Source organism: Choloepus didactylus, chromosome 11, assembly GCF_015220235.1.
Source record: "Choloepus didactylus isolate mChoDid1 chromosome 11, mChoDid1.pri, whole genome shotgun sequence".
NCBI classification, from domain to species: Eukaryota; Metazoa; Chordata; class Mammalia; order Pilosa; family Megalonychidae; genus Choloepus; species Choloepus didactylus.
The window spans coordinates 22,968,714-22,988,628 of record NC_051317.1 but is presented as its reverse complement, the minus strand read 5'-3'; the positions used below and the strand labels follow the sequence as shown (position 1 = coordinate 22,988,628).

At 36.4% G+C, this 19,915-nt stretch overlaps 1 pseudogene; it reads right to left on the bottom strand.

Moving 5' to 3' along the window:
• Window positions 1-6,184: 6,184 nt before the first annotated feature.
• LOC119506593 lies at window positions 6,185-7,158 on the bottom strand (annotated as a pseudogene).
• Window positions 7,159-19,915: the final 12,757 nt, after the last annotated feature.

Here is a 19,915-nt window from a genome sequence, read left to right as displayed (position 1 = left end):
TTACAAAGCTACAGTGCTCAAAACAGCATGGTACTGGCATAGGGATAGATATACTGATCAACGGAATTGAATTGAGTGTTCAGAAGTAGACCCTCGCATCTACGGACAACTGATCTTTGATAGGGCAGTGAATCCAAAGCAACTGGGAAATAGCAGCCTGTTCAATAAATGGTGTTTGGAGAACTGGATATCCATTTCCAAAAGAATGAAAGAGGATGTCCATCTCACACCTTATACCAAAATTAACTCAAAGTGGATCAAAGACCTAAACATTAGCACCAAGACCATAAAATTCTTAGAAGAAAATGTAGGGCAACATCTTAAAGATCTTGTGATAGGAGGTGGTTTCTTAGACCTCACACCCAAGGCATGAGCAACCAAAGAACAAATAGACAAACGAGATCTCCTCAAAATTAAACACATTTGTACATCAAAGGACTTTATCAGAAAAGTAAAAAGGCAACCTACACAATGGGAGATGATATTTGGAAACCACATATCAGATAAGGGTTTAATATCCTGAATATATAAAGGAATCCTGCATCTCAATAACAGAAAGACAAACAACCCAGTTAAAAAATGGGCAAAAGACATGAACAGGCATTTTTCTGAAGAGGCAATACAAATGGCTCAAAAGCATATGAAAAAATGCTCAACGTCACTGGCTATTAAGGAAATGCAAATCAAAACCACAATGAGATATCATCTCACACCTACCAGAATGGCCATTATCCAAAAAACAGAAAATGAGAAGTGCTGGAGAGGATGTGGAGAAAGAGGCACACTTATTCATTGTTGGTGGGAATGTAGAATGGTGCAACCACTCTGGAAGACAGTGTAGAGGTTCCTCAGGAAGCTAAATATAGATCTGCCATATGACCCAGCTATTCCATTGCTAGGTATATACTCAGAGGAACTGAAACTTAAGACACAAACACACATTTGTAAACCGATGTTTATTGCAGCATTATTGACAATTGCCAAGAGATGGAAACAGCCCAAATGTCCATCAAAGGACGAGTGTATAAACAAACTGTGGTATATATACATGATGGAATATTATGCAGCTGTAAGACAGAACAAAGACATGGATCATGTAATAATGTGGATGAACCTTGAGGATATTATGTTGAGTGAAGTTAGCCAGAAACAAAAGGACAGATTTTGTATGGTCTCACTAATATGAACAGACATTAAAGAACAAACTTTGGGAGTTAAAAGCTGACAACACAGGCGACCAGGAGATAGAAAGAGGGCAGAGATCAGCCATTTGATGCTGAAGGACTACAGAATGTTTAGGGTTGATTGCATAGATCCAGAAATAGATAGCATAATACTGCATGATGGTAGCACGGTATTGTAAATACACTGAACAAAGATGCCTGTGAGTAAAGCTAAAAGAGGTGGGATAGGAGAATGTATGACACCAGAGGTAAAGATAGATGATAAAGACTGGGACTGTATAACATGGCAAAAACTGGAGTGGCCAATGACTGTTACTAAATATACAAATATAAAAATGTTTTTGCCTGTGGGAAAGCAAATGAATGTCAACCATGTAGAAATTTGAAAAAGGGATGGTATTCAGGAAAAAACATAATCAAAGCAAACTGGAGTCTATGGTCAACAGTAACATTATAATATACCTCCATTAAATGTAACAAAGGCAATATGCCAATGCTAAATGTATATGAGAGGGGGATATAGGGGAGGAATATGGGATTCTTGGTAGCGGTGTTATTTGCTGTCCTTACTAGTATATTGTATTGTATGACATGTTATTTTTCTTTTTATCATTTTTTCTTATTGCTAAAAAAAACACAATTTTTCTTGTAGTAATCCATATGTTCAAATGCTGATTGTGGTGATAAATGTACAACTTTATGATGATACCATGAACAACTGATTGTACACTGTGGATAAATGTATAGTATGTGACTATAACTCTATAAAATTGTAGGAAAATATATATATAGGAGTAAAAGTGTTGGAGAAAACATGGTGAGCAAGATGATGCCTCACCAATATAGACTAACTACAATGTGTAAACTCAGAATTGAATCTTAGAAGATAGCCTAACGTGGACATAATAATTGTAATAGTCCCTAGATTGTAAGCTCCTACAGCAGTTAACTCTATCCCTGAATTGTAATGCCTACCTCTAAACTTTGATATGCTGATCCCCTAGCGTATAACCTGATTGGTCCTCTGGAAGAATGCATATCTCTGAGACACCTGAAACACAGAACTAGAGCTCGGCAGATATGAATGTCAGTATTAGTGCATACAGCCACTGTCAAAAAAAAAAAAAAAAAAAAAAAAAAAGCTGAAAAAGAGCCCAGACTTCAATTAGTGATATGAATGAAGAAGGTCTGGTTAAGACCAGGGCAAGCCAGGCCAAAGGGTAAAGGTTGAAACTGATTGTGTTTTAAAACTCCAACTTCCATATGAGACCAAGGGAATAGATATCTATTTGGTACAGGATCTAAATTTTCTAAACGGTACAACTCTACAGTCGATTTCTTCAACCACCACAATTGCATGGAACTTTGAATAGGAAGTGAGATATGGTAGGTTAGTATAGGCTGGAGTGAAATAGTGACACATCCCAGAATAATTTGGGCAGATAATAAAAAATATATTTACAGCCTTCCCCTCCCCAGCCCTGAGGATCTGGGGGAAGGTCCGGATGTGTTGAACATCCTCACCTGGACTGGTGTTGATGTTGTCACAAACATTGGGACTGGCGGTTTGATGTGCTGAGCCCTCGAGCATGGGACTTGCCCCTATGAAGCTCATTACCACAAAGGAGAGTCTAAACTTGCATGTAATGGTGCCTAAGAGTCTCCCCCTGAGTACCTCTTTATTGCTCAGATGTGGCCCTCTCTCTCTCTCTAACTGAGCCATCTCGACAGGTGAACTCGCTGCCCTCCCCCCTACATGGGACCCGACTCCCAGGGGTGTAAATCTCCCTGGCAATGCAGTATATGACTCCCGGGGATGAATGTGGACCCGGCATCGTGGGACTGAGAGTATCGTCTTGACCAAAAGGGGGATGCAAAATGAGACGAAATAGTTTCAGTGTCTGAGAGATTTCAAATGGAGTCGAGAGGTCACTCTGGTGGACATTCTTATGCACTATATAGATAACACCTCTTAGGTTTTAATGTATTGGAATAGCTAGAAGTAAATACCTGAAACTACCAAACTCCACCCCAGCAGTCTGGACTCCTGAAGACAATTATATAATAATGTAGATTACAAGGGGTGACAGTGTGATTGTGAAGACCTTGTGGATCACACCCCCTTTATCTAGTATATGGATGAGTAGAAAAATGGGGATAAAAACTAAAGGACAAATGGGGCGGGATGGGGGGATGATTTGGGTGTTCTTTTTTTCACTTTTATTTTTTATTCTTGTTCTGGTTCTTTCTGATGTAAGGAAAATGTTCAGAGATAGATTGTGGTGATGAACGCATAACTATGTTATCATACTGTGGACAGTGGATTGTATACCATGGATGATTGTATGGTGTGTGAATGTATTTCAATAAAACTGAATTTAATAAAAAATGAAAAAATAAAAAAAAGAAAGAATAGTAATCAATTTGTGGAGGTGATAGGTAGGGAGAATAGAATGACCTCAGGATGCTGGAAATATCCTAAATCTTGAATTTGGTTGTAGTTACATGGCTATATACATATGTAAAAATTCATCAAGCTTTGTATTTAATATTTGTATGGACTTTATTAACTTAATACTGTATTAACTATCAGTAAATTACACCTTGAAGACAAAATCAGGACTATATTGAAACCTTTTCTTAACATCAAAAATTAAAAGAGAGTAGCTATAAATGGACACAGAGATAACAAGAAGGAGTTGAAAGGAGAATGCTCCTGTATACTCAAGTTAACTGGCCAGTTCAAATATTGTTCCTACTATTCATGCCCTTGTATAATCTTTTTATGTGTGGTTCTACTTCTTTAAACTTGGAGAACCATGAAAAACATAATAGCTAATATAGTTTGAAGATTTTTACTAAGAAACTAAAAGTGGGAACTCCCCAAAGCAACTAAAACAATACAGAATTGTGTATACACACACACACAAACATTCCAAGACTATTTTAAATTATATTTTTGGCATTGATTTGAAATTTAATTTCATCATAATCAGGTATTTAGTTTATATTGTTTCCCTAAATTTAACACTATTTTTATTCTTTTATTTGGTCAAATTTTCTAAATAAATTATTATTAACCTTTGTATTGCAGTGACATATATACAAATCAAAATATCCCATTTTAACCACTTCAAGTGTACACTTTAGTGGTATTAATTAGCTTCACAATATAATGCTACCATTACCAACATCCATTATTATCCAGTCTTTTACATCACCACAACCAACCTCTGCACCCATTAAGCAATATGTTCTCCCTTCCCCTCACCCTTTGTTATTCAATTTTTATTAATATCTTACATTTGCTTGAGGAAAATGTTCATCCTGTTCGTTTGCTTGTTTGAGTTTCCTCTTATGGACATATCAAATTAGATCAGGCTCATTAATTGTCTGGTTAAAATATTTTAACTTTACCAAAATTTATGGTTTAACATACAATTTTCTGATAGATATGTTCTGAAATCTACTTTACTGATGGTAGATGGAATTGATATCAGTAATGAAGTTTCTTAACTGTTCTATTTGCTTTTATTTCACACATTGTCAGAGAATATTATTTGGATGGCATAATAGCAGAATTTTAGCAACTCTATTCCTTTCTTCCCCCGTAACACTGGGTGATGAATCTCTTCATCTTGGACAGATTTCTGATGTCTCCTTAATTCCTCCCAGAGAACTAACAATCTTCTCTCTGGACATGGGTCCAGGATCTACATATGCTAGATTAATTATCTTGAATAGATGTTTGATATTGGTACTTTTAGCTCTACATGAAGCAAAAAAAAATTCTTACCTTGTTCTAAAATATTTCTCTCTTGGAAATGAGGTGGAACTGAAATGGAATTTTAACTCCCACTCATTATTGAAGATACATATTTCTTAGAAACCTGGGTTATTTCTCCATGTATTTTTAAAAATTAGGGTATCTCTTACATTTATACTACTCTACATTAATCCAGGCTCTATCATAAAATTCTCCAAGTCAGTTTATTATCCAGTCTCTGATTTTAATTTGGCTTGGATGACCACAGGCAGCTTTCTTTCATCTCTGGGGGCAGCTCCTGCCATCATCTATTAGAAGAAATAGTCCTGTGTCTTCTATCTTCAGAGCCCCAACACTTACCAATGCCCTGTATTTTGTGTGAGAAATATTCCTAGTTCTCTACACATTTGCAGAACTAAGGTTATCCACATAATTGACAAGAAAGGGATGATTGAGTCTCATTCAGCTTTGGTAAGCCTTATCCTCAGATCCTCTATTAAGACTCAGCATGGATATGAAATATCAGAGGCCGTATGTACAGGCCTAAGTTCCATCAGAAGTCAACATAACGTCATGGACAGAGTCAGTGAAAAGAAAGAAATATAATGTAGTTGCAGTGTGCTTTGGAATAATTGGCTTTTTCAATTATAACTAGGGCCTAGTGAAAGACAAAAATGAAGGTTATATAAAGTAAAACGTTTTGCCTTGAAGCAACAAGCAAAAACAGACTAGAAGAAAGTACAGAAAATTATAAATGACCCAATATAACATATATATTGCATATGTGTATTTTCTACTTTATGATTTTTGTATACTTTAAATTATGGCTAAATAACCTAGAGCAATTATTTAACTCTGAGTGTAGAAAATGCTCAAAAAATGCATTTATTTATGCATGAATTTAACTTTATCTATCTACCTTAATAAAGGAGACATAATTCTTATAAAATTAAACATGGTTTTGCATCAAATAAAAGTTCAAATACATTTTGTGAACTAAAATAGTTACCTTTTAATAAATATCAAGTTTAATACATTTATTAATCAAGCTTTCTATTGCTATTCTGTGAGCAATGCTATAGTATGATTCTGGGATATCCAGATTTTTAAGATAAATTCAGAGGTCTAATTGGTAATGAAATCTAAGTAAATGAACTCAGATAGGCTTAATGAACCTTAAACATTGGAGACAATAATTACAAAATGTGTAAAATATTAAAATATTAAAAGGAACTTACACACATTTGATACTGAGAAATCTTGAACTGTGGGACTGAGATTTTAAGTTACCACATTTCTCCTGCCATTTCCTCAAAGCTCCCTTAACCTCATTGTTCCTCAAACTGTAGATTAGGGGATTCAGCATGGGGGTAATGATAGTGTAAAAAGCTGACACCACCTTATCATGGTTAGCTGACCTGTAGGATTTGGGTCTCATGTAAATAAAAATGGCAGCTCCATAAAAGAGTCCCACCACAGCCAAATGTGATGAGCAGGTGGCAAAAGCCTTCTTGCGGGATTCTGTGGATCACATGTGGAGAACAGCAGCTAGGATGAGACTATAGGAGATCAGGATGAGGGAAAAGGGGACCAGAAGCATTAACACACAGCAGATGTACATGACATTTTCGAAGACTGATGTGTCAGCACAAGCCAAGGGCACTGGCATGGGGGCTTCACAGAAGAAATGATTGATCTCATGTGCACTGCAGAAAGGGAAGCTCAGGGTAGCAGCAGCCTGCATGAGCCCATCAGCTGCTCCCAGAAACCAGGACCCTGCGTCATTCTCAGGCATAACTGCCAGTTCATGAGGATAGGATATCGCAGTGGGTGACATACAGCTACATAGCGATCATAGGACATGGCTGCCAGCAGGAAACTCTCTTCACCACCCAGAGTGAGGGAGACAAAAATCTGTAACCCACATGCAGCAGGGGAGATGGACTTCTTGCCAGTCAGAAATCCAGCAGCCACTTTGGGCACAATGGTGGAAACCAGCATCATGTCCATGAGGGAGAGTTGGCTCAGTAGAAAGTACATGGGCGTGTGAAGGCGGTGGTCCTGGTGAATCAGGAGGATCATGAGGGCATTCCCCAGCAGGGAAGCTATGGCTATTGTCAGCACTCCTGTGAAGAGAAAGAGGTGGGATCTTGTGTGCTGAAAGAGTCCTAGGAGAATGAAATCGGAGGTGGTGTTTCTCTTCTCCATGATTTCTCCTGGAGTGCACAGTAAATGGAAACATAGATAAGGAAGGGGTTTTCATCATTCTACTAAACTTAGTTTGACTGTATAACCTTCTGGAAATATGCTGGATTTGGGATCCACATCTGGATTCAAAGCACTAACTTTTCATTTAAAATAGTTCATCTTGGCTTATTACTTCTGTCTTCTTTGGCTAGACATTTTTAAAGTTTCAACTGAAAAAAAGCTGTAAAAGACTAAATGATGATAAATAGTTGCTTTTAATATTCTTATATTATTTGTATGATTATTATTGTGTTTCTGTTGTGTGTACTGGAATACCAGTTGAGAAAAATAACCAGTTGAGAAAAGTAACACTCAATTTAGGAGTCTGTAATTTATATTTTCTTGAGTCACAGATAATTTAAATTCAACTTTTTGAAAATAAACATACTCATATTATTTTTAAATAAACAAGTAACTGTTGTTATATTGTGGGTTACAAAGACCAAAGAATGGAACAGATGCTTAAGAATAAAACAAAATCTCTCCTTTGAAGAAAAAAAAACAATATTCAAAGTAATAGACAAAATAATTTTCCTTTAATTAAATATCTGTGCTTATTCACCTGATTTTAAAAATTCATGCATTCTAGGTTTTTACTCCCTGCCCTAGATTCTTCAGTATGTGCTCCTCACATTTGGAAAAATACAAGATCCTTCCTCAGTCTATGGCCAATTACCATTTTTATCCACACAATATACTGCCATGGAGATTTACAGGATCCAGGTCAAAAATACTATTGTAAACATGAGGGAGTTTTGATGTTGATGTATGCACAAAAAGAATAACAATACTTGTAATAATCTCAATTTGCCACCTCATGAGCATTGTGTGAACAGACACAATAACACACAGTAACACATGCACCTTTGAGATGGCTTGTTTAGGCATTAAAAGTCAGTTAGATGAACAGTCTATGTTATCTCATCAAACCTTTGTCAAGCTTCTTCATTTACACTACCTTCTTTCTGGTATATTCAGACCCTTGTTTTATACACTATATAAATTTGAAATTATCTTACTGTAATAGCAGTAAGATAATTTAATAGAAAGATCAGTTTAAATGTCTGCCTTAATTTTCCATTCATGTTTGTAGGGCTAATTCTGCTGATTATTTTTTTTTTTACTAAATATCATTCAAAGCATATTTAAAAGAAAAAAATATTGACATTATGCATACAGACTTGCATTTATTTGCTAAGTGAAATATTCAGCCCTTATACTCAGGATATACATAGTAAATTAATAGAATGTGGACAGATACTTATGGGTATTTCTTCTTTAGGTAAGCTTGTGGACTGAATTAATTCTAAGCTATATAAATAGGATATATAGAACTGACTATTTTTTTAAAAACTATATAGCTATGGCTATTATACATGTATTTTTCTAGAAGTGGGAGGGTTTTCCCCCTTCTGGAATAGGTGATAGTTTACTAAGTGTTTAAGTATATATACCTATATACTTGCACACAAATACACACACATCCTTCAGAGAAAGGAAATAAACTCTTTTTGTGAGTGTTTTCTTCAAAGTATCAGTATACCTTGCTGTTATTATTTATCTATTCTAAGCCCTTTAACTATTATAGGTCCTTTATTTGGACAAAATCTAAGCAATCTTCTGCCAATTAATCCAAAATCCATGCATTTTCTGATGCCTACAGGGAAATTGATTATAGTCACCTTCTCCATATTCACACATATTTGTGAGCACTGGTAGATAGTCATTGCCCTGGCTATGGATTTTCATTCCAAAATCTTTTCTCTTCCTTCTGCCAACCAGCACTCCACAACCAAAGCGTCTCTATGCCCACAAGATATTGAAATAATATGGTCAATCCCTTGAAACAGCCAGAAAGTTTCAGTGAAAAATTCCACTAAAATAAACCCATCATTTGACTTATTTGCTCATTCAAGAAGAATTTTTGGCTTGATAACTCAGATCATTTCTTACATCTTCTGAATATCAAGTGGACAGTGAGAAGATTTTCACTTTCTGTCATTTACAAAAGGAAGCTTACAAAAATTGCTCTGCAATTCAAAATTTTCATGTAGAATACCAAACACATAAATATAAATAATTTGAAATGACTTTCTAAAATAAAGGGAAAATAATTGTTAATCAAATTAGACTCATCTCCACAATAGGGAATGTAGTTAATGAGACATATGGATATATAGATAACTGAATCTTTTGATAGGTCACTAAACCTGTTTTCTTACATCAGTTTTGAGGGTACTGCTTTCAGTCCCTGGTCTAATGCTGTATTTAGTCAAAAGTCCTATATGACCATTTAAAATTTCATACACTTACAAAATAACTCCCTGGAGCAATGCCACTTAAATGATAATTCACCTTTGGCAAGGGAGCAAGTATTCAACTGTTTCTTAATGTGTGAGAGTGCAATGAGATAATTTACTCTTCAGGCTTTGCTAAAAGCTAAAGCAATGTGAGTGACATTCTAAAAGAAAGGAAATGCAAAGAAAAGGCTAGAGTTAATGGAGGCAAAAATTGGAGTTCTGCTCATTGCTACTCCTTGAACTGACCAAAACACACTTAATTGTCTGAAATAAATATCGTTCTTTTTCTGAAAACAGCTGATAAGAACAATAGATTTTATTCATTGAGAATTCCTACACATTAGTGACTATGCTCAGCATTTTACATGCATTATTTTAGTTAAGATTCAGAGTCCTTTGATCTATGAACTTCTGCATTTTACAGGAAAGTAAACAGTATAAAAACTTTACATTAAATGTCTCCATTTAACAATTCTGAAGAAGCAGTTAGAAGAAATTTGTTGTTTAAATCACCTTAGATGTGTGATTTTCAAATGCTGGAGAACATCTGAATAACACAGAAGGCTTGTTAAACACAGGGTGGGAAACACAGGAAGTTTCTTATTAAGTATGTTCTAAAGTGGGACCTGAGACTTTGCATTTCCAACAAGTTTCTGGGTACAGCTGATGCAGCTGATCCAGATATTACATTTGAGAACACCTGCCTTAAATATCCTAGTTAAAGGTGAATTTTGACTCTATCTTGGGCTGTATTTCACTGCTTTGATTACCTAAAAACTAATCAATTCCAAATTCAGGGTGGTTAGTTTTGTCTTTGTTGTTTTCTGTTGTTGTTTAATCTTTCTTTAGTCCTTACCCTTTCCATGACCTTGGACACCCATTAGTAATGAGAATTTTACTGAAAGTTTCTTTAAACAGATAATCAGCTGTACCAAGGATGGATGAAACCAGAGATGTATGAAAGAAAATTTTAATAGTACATACAGGTCCTGGAACAGAAAGTGGTAGCATGCCTAACATAGGAGCCTACACATTAAGAATCTAGGCTTAATGAAGCAGGTGGGAGCAAGAGGGACACAGTGGACCTGGGGACTGTGCCTTTTTACTGTTATATGTGTAGGGCTCTAGCAGTTGGTTAAGCAAGAGTGGAAATTGAAGAGTATGTATTTAAAAATCTTTGGTGGGGTATGAACCTGGGTGAGACTCAGGGAAAAGAGAGAAATGCTGTTCATCTTGTATAAGCAGGTTTCAGGGACCTAACAGTAGGGTCTAAGATACAGAGGTGTCATATCCTGACAATGTAAATCCTTTGATACTATTCCCAACCTCAGAGATGCTGAGGCATCATGATAGTGTGAAAAAAAGTCCCTATTTTACTTTAGTTCACTTCATGCATCATATGCCTCACTATAAAATATGCATAATAAAATTCCTTACTTATAGGATTATTAGAAAGAATAAATAAAGTACATGTAAAGCACCTGGAAGATTATCTAGTCCATAATATGTACTTCATATTGACATTAATTATCAACATCATTGTAATCATTTGAATAAAAAACAATTTTCTCTCTGTGTTAGTTTAAAGCTGTTATGTATCCCAGAAAAGGCCATGTTCTTTGAATCCATTCCTGTGGGTGCAGAACTGATGTAGGTAGGAGTTTTTGATTAGGTTATTTCAATTGAGATGTGACCCAGCCCATTCAAGGTAGGTGTGCCAGTTTGGATGTATTATTGTCCCCCAAAACACCATGTCCTTTAATGCAATCTTGTGGGGGCAGACATATTAATGTTAATTAGTTTGGAATCCTTTCATTGAGTGTTTCCTTGGAGATGTGACTCAGTCAACTGTGGGTGAGACCTTTGGATAATTTCCATGGAGGCGTTATTACTCCACCCATTCAGGGTGGGTCTTAATTGAATCACTGGAGTCCTATAAAAGTGTTCACAGACAGAAACAGGTGCTGCAGCCAAGAGAGACACTTTGAAGAATGCACAGGAGCTGAGAGTGGAGCTGGAACACAACCTCAGATCAGCAGATGCCAGCCACATGCCTTTCCAGCTAACAGAGTTTTCCAGACGCCAATGGCCTCCCTTTGGTGAAGGTATACTTGTGTTGATGCCTTTATTTGGACATTTTCTTGACCTTCAGACTGTAACTTTGTAACCAAATACACCCCCTTTATAAAAGCCAATCCATTTCTGGTATTTTGCATAATGGCAGCATTAACAAACCATAGGAGTAGGTCTGAATCCTTTTACTGGAGTCATTTATAAGAGAGATGAAATTAAGAGAAGTTCACAAAAAAAGCCCTGGATAAACTTAAAGAGGAACCACAGAAGTTCAGAGAGAAAGCCACTGGAGCCAGAAGCTGAAAGCAACAGAACCTGGGAGAGAAGGATAAACAGACACCAGCCACGTGCCTTCTCATGTGACAGAGGTTCCCAGATGCTGGCAGCATTTCTTCAAAGATGGTATCATCCTATTGATGCCATAATTTGCACATTTTCATGGCCTTAGTACTATAAATTTGTTAGCTAAAAATCCCCATTATAGAAGCCCACCGATTTCTGGTATATTGCATTCTACTAGCTTTGGCAACACCAACTTAACTTCAATAGGACACATAAACTGTGTTCCTATACTCCTCCATTCCCCCACCTTTATGTAGTTCTTGTCAAAAATTGCATATTTTACATTGAGTCCAAAACCACTGATTTATCATTACACTTTATCTGTTTTAGATCCTGTAGGAAGTAAATAGTGGAGTTACAAATCAAAAATATAGTAGATTTGGTATTTATATTTACCATGTGATCTTTACTGTAAATCTTTATTTCTTCATGTGGTTTCAGTCAATTGTTTAGTGTCCATTCCTTTCCTCCTGCACAATTCTCATTAGCATTTCTTATAAGACTGATCTACTGGTGATGAAGTCACTCAGCTTTTGATTATCTGGGAATGTTTTCATCTCCCCCTCATTTTTAACCTCCAGGTGTTTGCAAATTTTCTAAACCTCCGATGGTTATCGACTTCTTTTTGTATTCCACTGTGGTCACAGAAAGTGCTTTGAGTAAATTGATTTTTTAAAATTTATTCAGGCTTGTTTTATGTCCCAGCATATGGTCTATTCTGGAGAAAGATCCATGATCACTAGAGAAGAATGTGTGTCCTGGTGATTTGGGATATAGGGTACTATATATGTCTGTTAAAATTCTCTATATCTCTTTCTCCTTTCTTTGTCTCACTGTTGGTAGGACTTCCTTTAGAATCTGAAGTAGGGCAGGTCTTTTATTGGCAAAGTCTCTCAGCATTTGTTTGTCTGTGAAAAATTTAAGCTCTCCCTCAAATTTGAAGGAGAGTATTGCTGGATAAAGTATTCTTGGTTGGAAATTTTTCTCTCTCAGAATTTTAAATATGTCATACCACTGTCTTCTTGCCTCCATGGTGACCACTGAGTAGTCACTACTTAGTCTTATGTTGTTTCCTTTGTATGTGGTGAATTGCTTTTCTCTTGCTGCTTTCAGAATTTGCTCCTTCTCTTCAGTATTTGACAGTCTGATCAGAATATGTCTTAGAGTGAGTTTATTTGGATTTACTCTATTTGGAGTTCACTGGGCATTTATGATTTCTGTATTTATATTGTGTAGAAGATTTGGGAAGTTTTCCCCCAAAATTTCTTTGAATACTCTTTCTAGACCTTTACCCTTCTCTTCCCCTTCTCAGACACCAATGAGTCTTAAATTTGGATGTTTTATTTTATCTAACATATCCTTGAGATCTGTTTCAATTTTTTCTATTTTTTCCCCATTCTTTCTTTTGTTCTTTAATTTTCTGTTCTGTGGCCCTCAAGGACTCTGAGTCTTTGTTCAACTTCCTCTAATCTTGTGTTATGAGTATCCAGGGTCTTTTTAATTTGGCCTACAGTTTCTTTTATTTCCATTAGAGCTTCTATTTTTTTATTTACTCTTGCAATTTCTTCTTTATGCTCTTCTAGGGTCTTCTTTATGTCCTTTGTATACTGTGTCATGCCTTTCTTCATGTCCTTTATATCCTGTGCCATGCTCTGGTTGTTTGTCTGTAAGTTCTTTGATTAATTGCACCAAGTAGTCGCTCTCCTCTGATCTTTTGATTTGGGTGTTTGGGTTTGGGTCTCCATATCATCTGGTTTTATGATATGCTTTAAAATTTTCTGTTGTTTTTGGTTTCTTGGCATTTGCTTTACTTAATAGGGTTCTTTCAGGATATGAAAAACACCAATCTCTAATTTGTCAGATCTACAGCTTGGTGGTGTACACTTTAACTAGCCAGCAGATGGCATCCACAAGTCACCTATTCTCCTCAAGTCAGTTCTCCCCAACTTTGTCTTTGTGGTGTGTGGGGGTCTGATTCTTGTGGAGTTGAGTTGGTGCACCAAGTTTGGGTGTGTTGTTGGTGCTGTCTGCCCTGAATATGGGGTGTGTGTCTGAGCAGTTAGAGAGGGAGGGCAGCTTCAATAAACCTCCCAGGTGTTCCCAGAGATTTAAGGTTGTTCTGAGTCTAAACCTTCATTTCAGTCTCACCACAGATTATCTCTGCCACTGACCTTGGTATTGGAGCAGGGTCCCTGGGATTTCCAAGTGGATCCTCCTTCCCAGCCATGCTCTTACAGGACCTCTGTTGAGGGAAGGTTGTGCCATGTCACAACTGCATGCCAGCCCACCAGGGAAGCCCTGGGCTGCTGGGCCATGCAGGGTAGTTCCTAGCATGCTGTAAAGGTGGCAGAATGGGGCGTGTTAATTTCCCCTTTTTCACGCAGCTCTGTCTTCCCAGCTCTAGGTCAATTAGCTGTGGGTGCACTAAAGGTCACCGTCCATGGCCAATATTGTGGCATGTGTGTGGTGTTGCAGGAAACACTTCCCATCCCACTGGTACCATTGGTGCAACTCTGGGCTGTGGCTGTTGCCCCAGGCAGGAGCATCCCCAGCCCGCCAGGAAGATGGCTGCAAGGGGCATGGTTTTCTACTTTTGGCTCCCCTCTGCCCTTCTGGCTACAAGATAATTAGCAGCAGCTGCAGGAGGGGCTATCTTCCATGCCAGATATTGAGGCATTCACAAGGCCTACTCTTGCCATATTTCACTGTGTGATTCTCGCCACTGTATCCACAGCCACTCCCGGGTTTTTTTTTTTTTTTTTTTTTTAAAAAGAACTACTCCATCTCCAGACACCAACCCATGGTTTCCCCACACCACAGCACAGGTCACTGGACTTTCAGCCAGCTCACTCACTCATTTCAGAACGCAGACTCCTGGTTTCACCAAATGCACAGTCCCTGTGGATTTAGCAGACCTTGACCGGATGGTGCATTGCTGGAACTGGTGTTCTGGGTCACTTTCTGGTTTTTATCTAGTATTTTTCACGGAGGTATTTATTTGCCCTGTCTTACCTAGCTGCCATCTTAGGTTCTCAACAAGTCCTTTTAATGTCATCCTGGAGCCCTGTTTATGGAGCCTGCTTAAAACTTATTTAATTCTCTGTAAGAAGTACCTGTGTTTTACTTTCTATTTACTATTGATATGGGCCCAGAATCTGTGAACTTATATGTTAATATGTATGCTAGTTTGTGTTCACTTAAGATGCAAATGACTTCTGTCCAGTACAGAAGTAAGGCAATCAACCAGTTTTGATTCTAACTGAAAACAAATATAACCATGAAAGTAAAAGTAAAAACCAATAAAACTTATCTCAGTGTGACATTCTCCATGGACTATAAAAGCCCTGTTTCTTAACTCAGATGTACTTTGAAATAGTACCCTTACAAAAGCCCAGCTTTATGGATTTGGAAAAAAGCTAGAGTTGTAAGCAATTTGTCCTTGTCAACTTCCTAATCAGTAGTGATTCTGGCACTTATACTCTTCTTTCTGAGTTTAATGCTCATTTTTTTAAACTGTCTGTAAGATTCAACTTGCTGCTACAATACAGCAATTGGCTGAATTAATATGTTCATAAATCAGTTGTTTCTTCTTCCTCAAACAGAAAATGAAAACGCCTTTTTCATAGCATCATTTGGTCACACTCACCAATAATTCACTATGTAAACTCGCTAGACTACACACAAGATACGAATGCTTGTCATGATATGAGTACTGCTGTTATTTTAGCTGACTACACGTAAGGGGTTCTGTCATTTCTCTTATGCTTAGCTCTCTGAATTACAAATTGAGATGTTAGTAAATATTTTCTAACATCTTTTATATCTTCCAAATTATATTTTGGATAATCAGGCCCATCCTCTTTGGCTTAATTCTAAGTAACAGACAAACGCACCAGAGTTATGTAAGTTAATTGATGTGCTCTACTTCAGAACAGATCTGAATCAATCTCCAAATAAGCAAAGTCAAATGAAATGACCAGGATTTGGTCCCCTATGGACTTGGACATTGGGGAGCAATTACAGAAGTAAACGGAATATATAATGCTTGACAATGCAAGGCTCTGCATAAAATATACCCACTCATCCTGTCTTCTAACAGAAGCTGAGACAGTTTTGATGAATTAAGTGTGAGATGGTTTATTCTGTTTTCACTGGAACAAATTAATAGGGAAGGAAGATAATGGAACCAATCAATACATATAGAAATGGAAAAATAGCTCACAAAAGAGGGTGAAGTTGTTTTCTGTTTCCAGCACATCCTAAAAAGCAGGACCCTGTAATGTCTTTGTGAGTTTTATGTTAAAGAGACTGAGGAGCAAAAGGAACAAGGAGAAATGGATATTATGAAGTGGTCTGTGGGAATTTCCTTCTCATAAATGTTAGCATGTAATGAAGAGATTCTCATTTTGGACAGAGGGTTTGGTTTGATACAGTGCATGTTGATTAGTGACATTATCTCATAGCATAATTTGCTCATCTATACAGTGATGCTTAGATTTTTAAAAAATTCAATGGACTCTTAGCAGAAAATGGTGTCATAAAGCTACTTATTCACCCAAAATGTAAACTCAAGCACTTCAGACAAGGTGAGCAATGGTAGTATTATTTAACTGAGTTAATTTAGGTTAGATTTAATCTTTGGCAGCTTATTTAGATGTAATTTTTCTCTCATGGGAAAACTTTTTATTTCATGTGGAATAGGCGGTTGTATATCAAAATTTGAAATGTGAAGAGTGACCTCAAACTATAGAAAGAGGTACTGTGAATTTATGAGAATTCTGCATGTGCTACTCTGGAGTAATTAACATACTTAATTCTCTGAGCCTGAGTTCCATTAACACTTAAACAAATGGAATAAACAAAGAAAATCAACTTCTATTGAAGAATTACTATATGCTGAATGCACTGAGCATGCTGATTTCATCTTCACAGCCATCCTAGGAAGTTAGGTGAGGCTCAGACAAAAACTAGTTTGTTAATTGATTTTGACCTGATTGTCTATGAGATGCTTTTAAAAAGTGTAACTTATCAGTCCCTTTTACAAAATAAATGCAGGAACCTGCAGTGAAGGTTACATACATTGTGTCTTCTAAACTGATTCTTTTGTCTTAAATGTAAATATCAACCATAAGCATCTTACAGAAGTCAAGAGAGACACTCATTATAGGTTCACCTCTGACCACAGGTATAATGTTCTCTAAGTTATAATGTAACCATGAGGCCATGCTTCTTGTAATTACAGTACATTTTATATGATCTTATACACAATAAAAAAGCTGATGGAGGCAAATGGAAATCAACCCAAAGCTCTAAAGTAACTCTCATGTTCTATGTCCTAAAAGCATCAAGTCCTAGCTGTACAGGATACTAATAATTGTTATCTTCCATCGATTGACAATATGCCAGTTTCCAATTTAGAAAACAAAATGATTATAATAACTTTCATTGAAAAATCAATATAATTCTCTGAGCAACGAGGAGTCAAAGTACAAATGTGTCTCCCATCAATACCGTTGGCCCATGAAATATGGAAACTTAGACCGGTTCTGTTTGTTCAGTGTTTGGCTTATACTTTTCTCTCCTGGAATTGAAGACTTGATTAAACAAAGGAATGAGGAAAGAACCTCAAGAGCATCATCTCTTCTGATTTCCTGGCAAGGTAGGCTAAAAAATTGACTTTTAAGTTAAAGTGACTGCTTTTCATCCATGTGAACTATCATGTTAATTTAGTACTAAGGTAAACATTTTATTCATTTTGCCATGCAAACAACATGTTGTAATCCTAGTATTGGGTGGGCCATTCTACTAGAGACAGAAGCATGCATCAGATACAGATACAACCCTTTTCCCAACTAGGGTAGACAACTGCCTGGGTTTGCCTGGGCATGAAGGGGTTGCAGGGATGTGAGCCTTCTGTTTTAAACCAGGACAGTCACCAGAACACTGGGACAAGATGACCCTACTCTTAAAAGTCAAGTGAAGGAGTCAGACATAATAATATGATGATGATGATAATGATGATGATGATGATGATGATGATGTGATTGTTAGGCCTCCAAGAGAACCCACCACATGTCATTGTCTATGACAGGGGCTGTGTATTTTTTATTTAAATTAATTTTCAACAAAAAAATCTGACGCCTGTGTGTAAGTATAATAACACCTCCTAATAACACTGCCCTTCTGGTCCTTTACCAGAAATCCTAGCTAGTCTCCTATGTGCTCACAACTCTCAATTCACCCAGAGCATCCTGCATGACACTGAGGAATGTACTTTAGATTCTTCCATATTCAGTGGCTTCACATTTCATGGAACAAAATTGAAGTCATTATCGTATCTTGTCATTTCTTACACAAAATGCCCTCATATTATTTCCATTTCCCCCTTGCATCCTAAGCTGCAGAAACACTATGTTCAGAGTACTTCAGAGGAACTAAGTATGTTCTTCACTTGCTGTTCACTCTGGATAGGATACTCTTTAACCAGACCTCCTGAAACTTTACCTCTTCAAAGAAGCTTTTGCTAATACTGTTATCTATCTGAAAGCACTGCCTCGGTATCCCCTACTTTATTCTTTATAATACCAATCATCATTTAATATATGATTGTTTGTTTGAGTTTATTGGTTTGTTGTCTTTATTATCTACCAAATTTTAAATCCTTGATTGTAGGGTCCTGTGTGTTTCAATCACCAATGCATCTCAGGACTTAATGGCAATGCTAATGAAAATTTTTTTGCGTGAATGAATGTAGCATCATGATGATGCTCTTCTTCTCTTACGTACTCAGTAAAAACTTTTTAAGCAAATGTTTCCCTGATCCCATCTAGTTTCCCATCCACAAATGCACCTGCCATGTTCTTTGTTTATGCACTTTCCATTGTTAGAATTTGCAATGAGAAAGCTGTAAAAATGTGTTCCCATTTTTCTACCACAGCTCTATTTTGCAGTTGTATTCATGCTTATCAAAATTATATGAAGCAACAGTTTATTTTAATTTACTGAATGTGAATAATTTCAGAAAACAACAATTATTGATCTTTACTGTTTAAAATCAGTGATCCAACATTATTATCCAAATTAATATCCTGGATCATATATGGCATCAGGTTTCTCCTCAGAGAGAAAGGCACATGTAGAGCAGGAAATCCCACATATGAACTGGGCAAAAGAAAAAAAAAAATATATATATATATATATATATACGATAGAAATATGAGAAATGTCACAAATCACAGTTTGTGACTGCCTAGGAGACTTAGTGGAAGAAAGAACTAATTGCCTATATTGAGGTAACATAAACTAAAAAATGAGAGGCTATATAAGGTTAAGTTACAAATAAGGATTCCCAAGAAAAGCCTTGAACAAAAAAGCTAGAAAAATTTTCCAGAAAGCAAAATTTTGTCATTTTTATCTCTTATTGATAGTTTTAGCCTAATGATCAGTATTTAATTTTTATTTTAATCCTTTGTTAAACAATGAAATCTGAAGAGGGTTCTGTATAAACATAGGTAACCTATGAATAAAGTTAGAAGCTAGAGCCTCCTGCCATGTGCCTGCTTTTCTAAATTGAGGAGCTTTGCAACTGCTTGACTCTGCTGCCATCTGCTGTCTATATACTGTACTGTAGGAGAAAATAAATGTCCTTTAATCAAAACATGCTTTTACCTAGCGTGAAATATGGAATACACTTTGATCTTTTGCAAAAGTGTAACACCACACAATTTAAGGTGAAATGAATTAGATATTTTTACACACAGTAAGTCATTTAACAAACAACTAGGAAACTTAGAATAATGAAAAATATAGAAATTTGAAGCAGCCACACAAGTTCAAAATCTGATTCTATAATTATCTGTAATTGAGAAAGTTATTCTTCCCATGTATGAATACTACTTTTTAAATTTGGTAACATTAATTTATGAACTCATAAATGTGCATTAAGGGGGAAGATTTTAATAAATGAGGTAATATGAAGAATACCTCAAACAATCTATAGCATC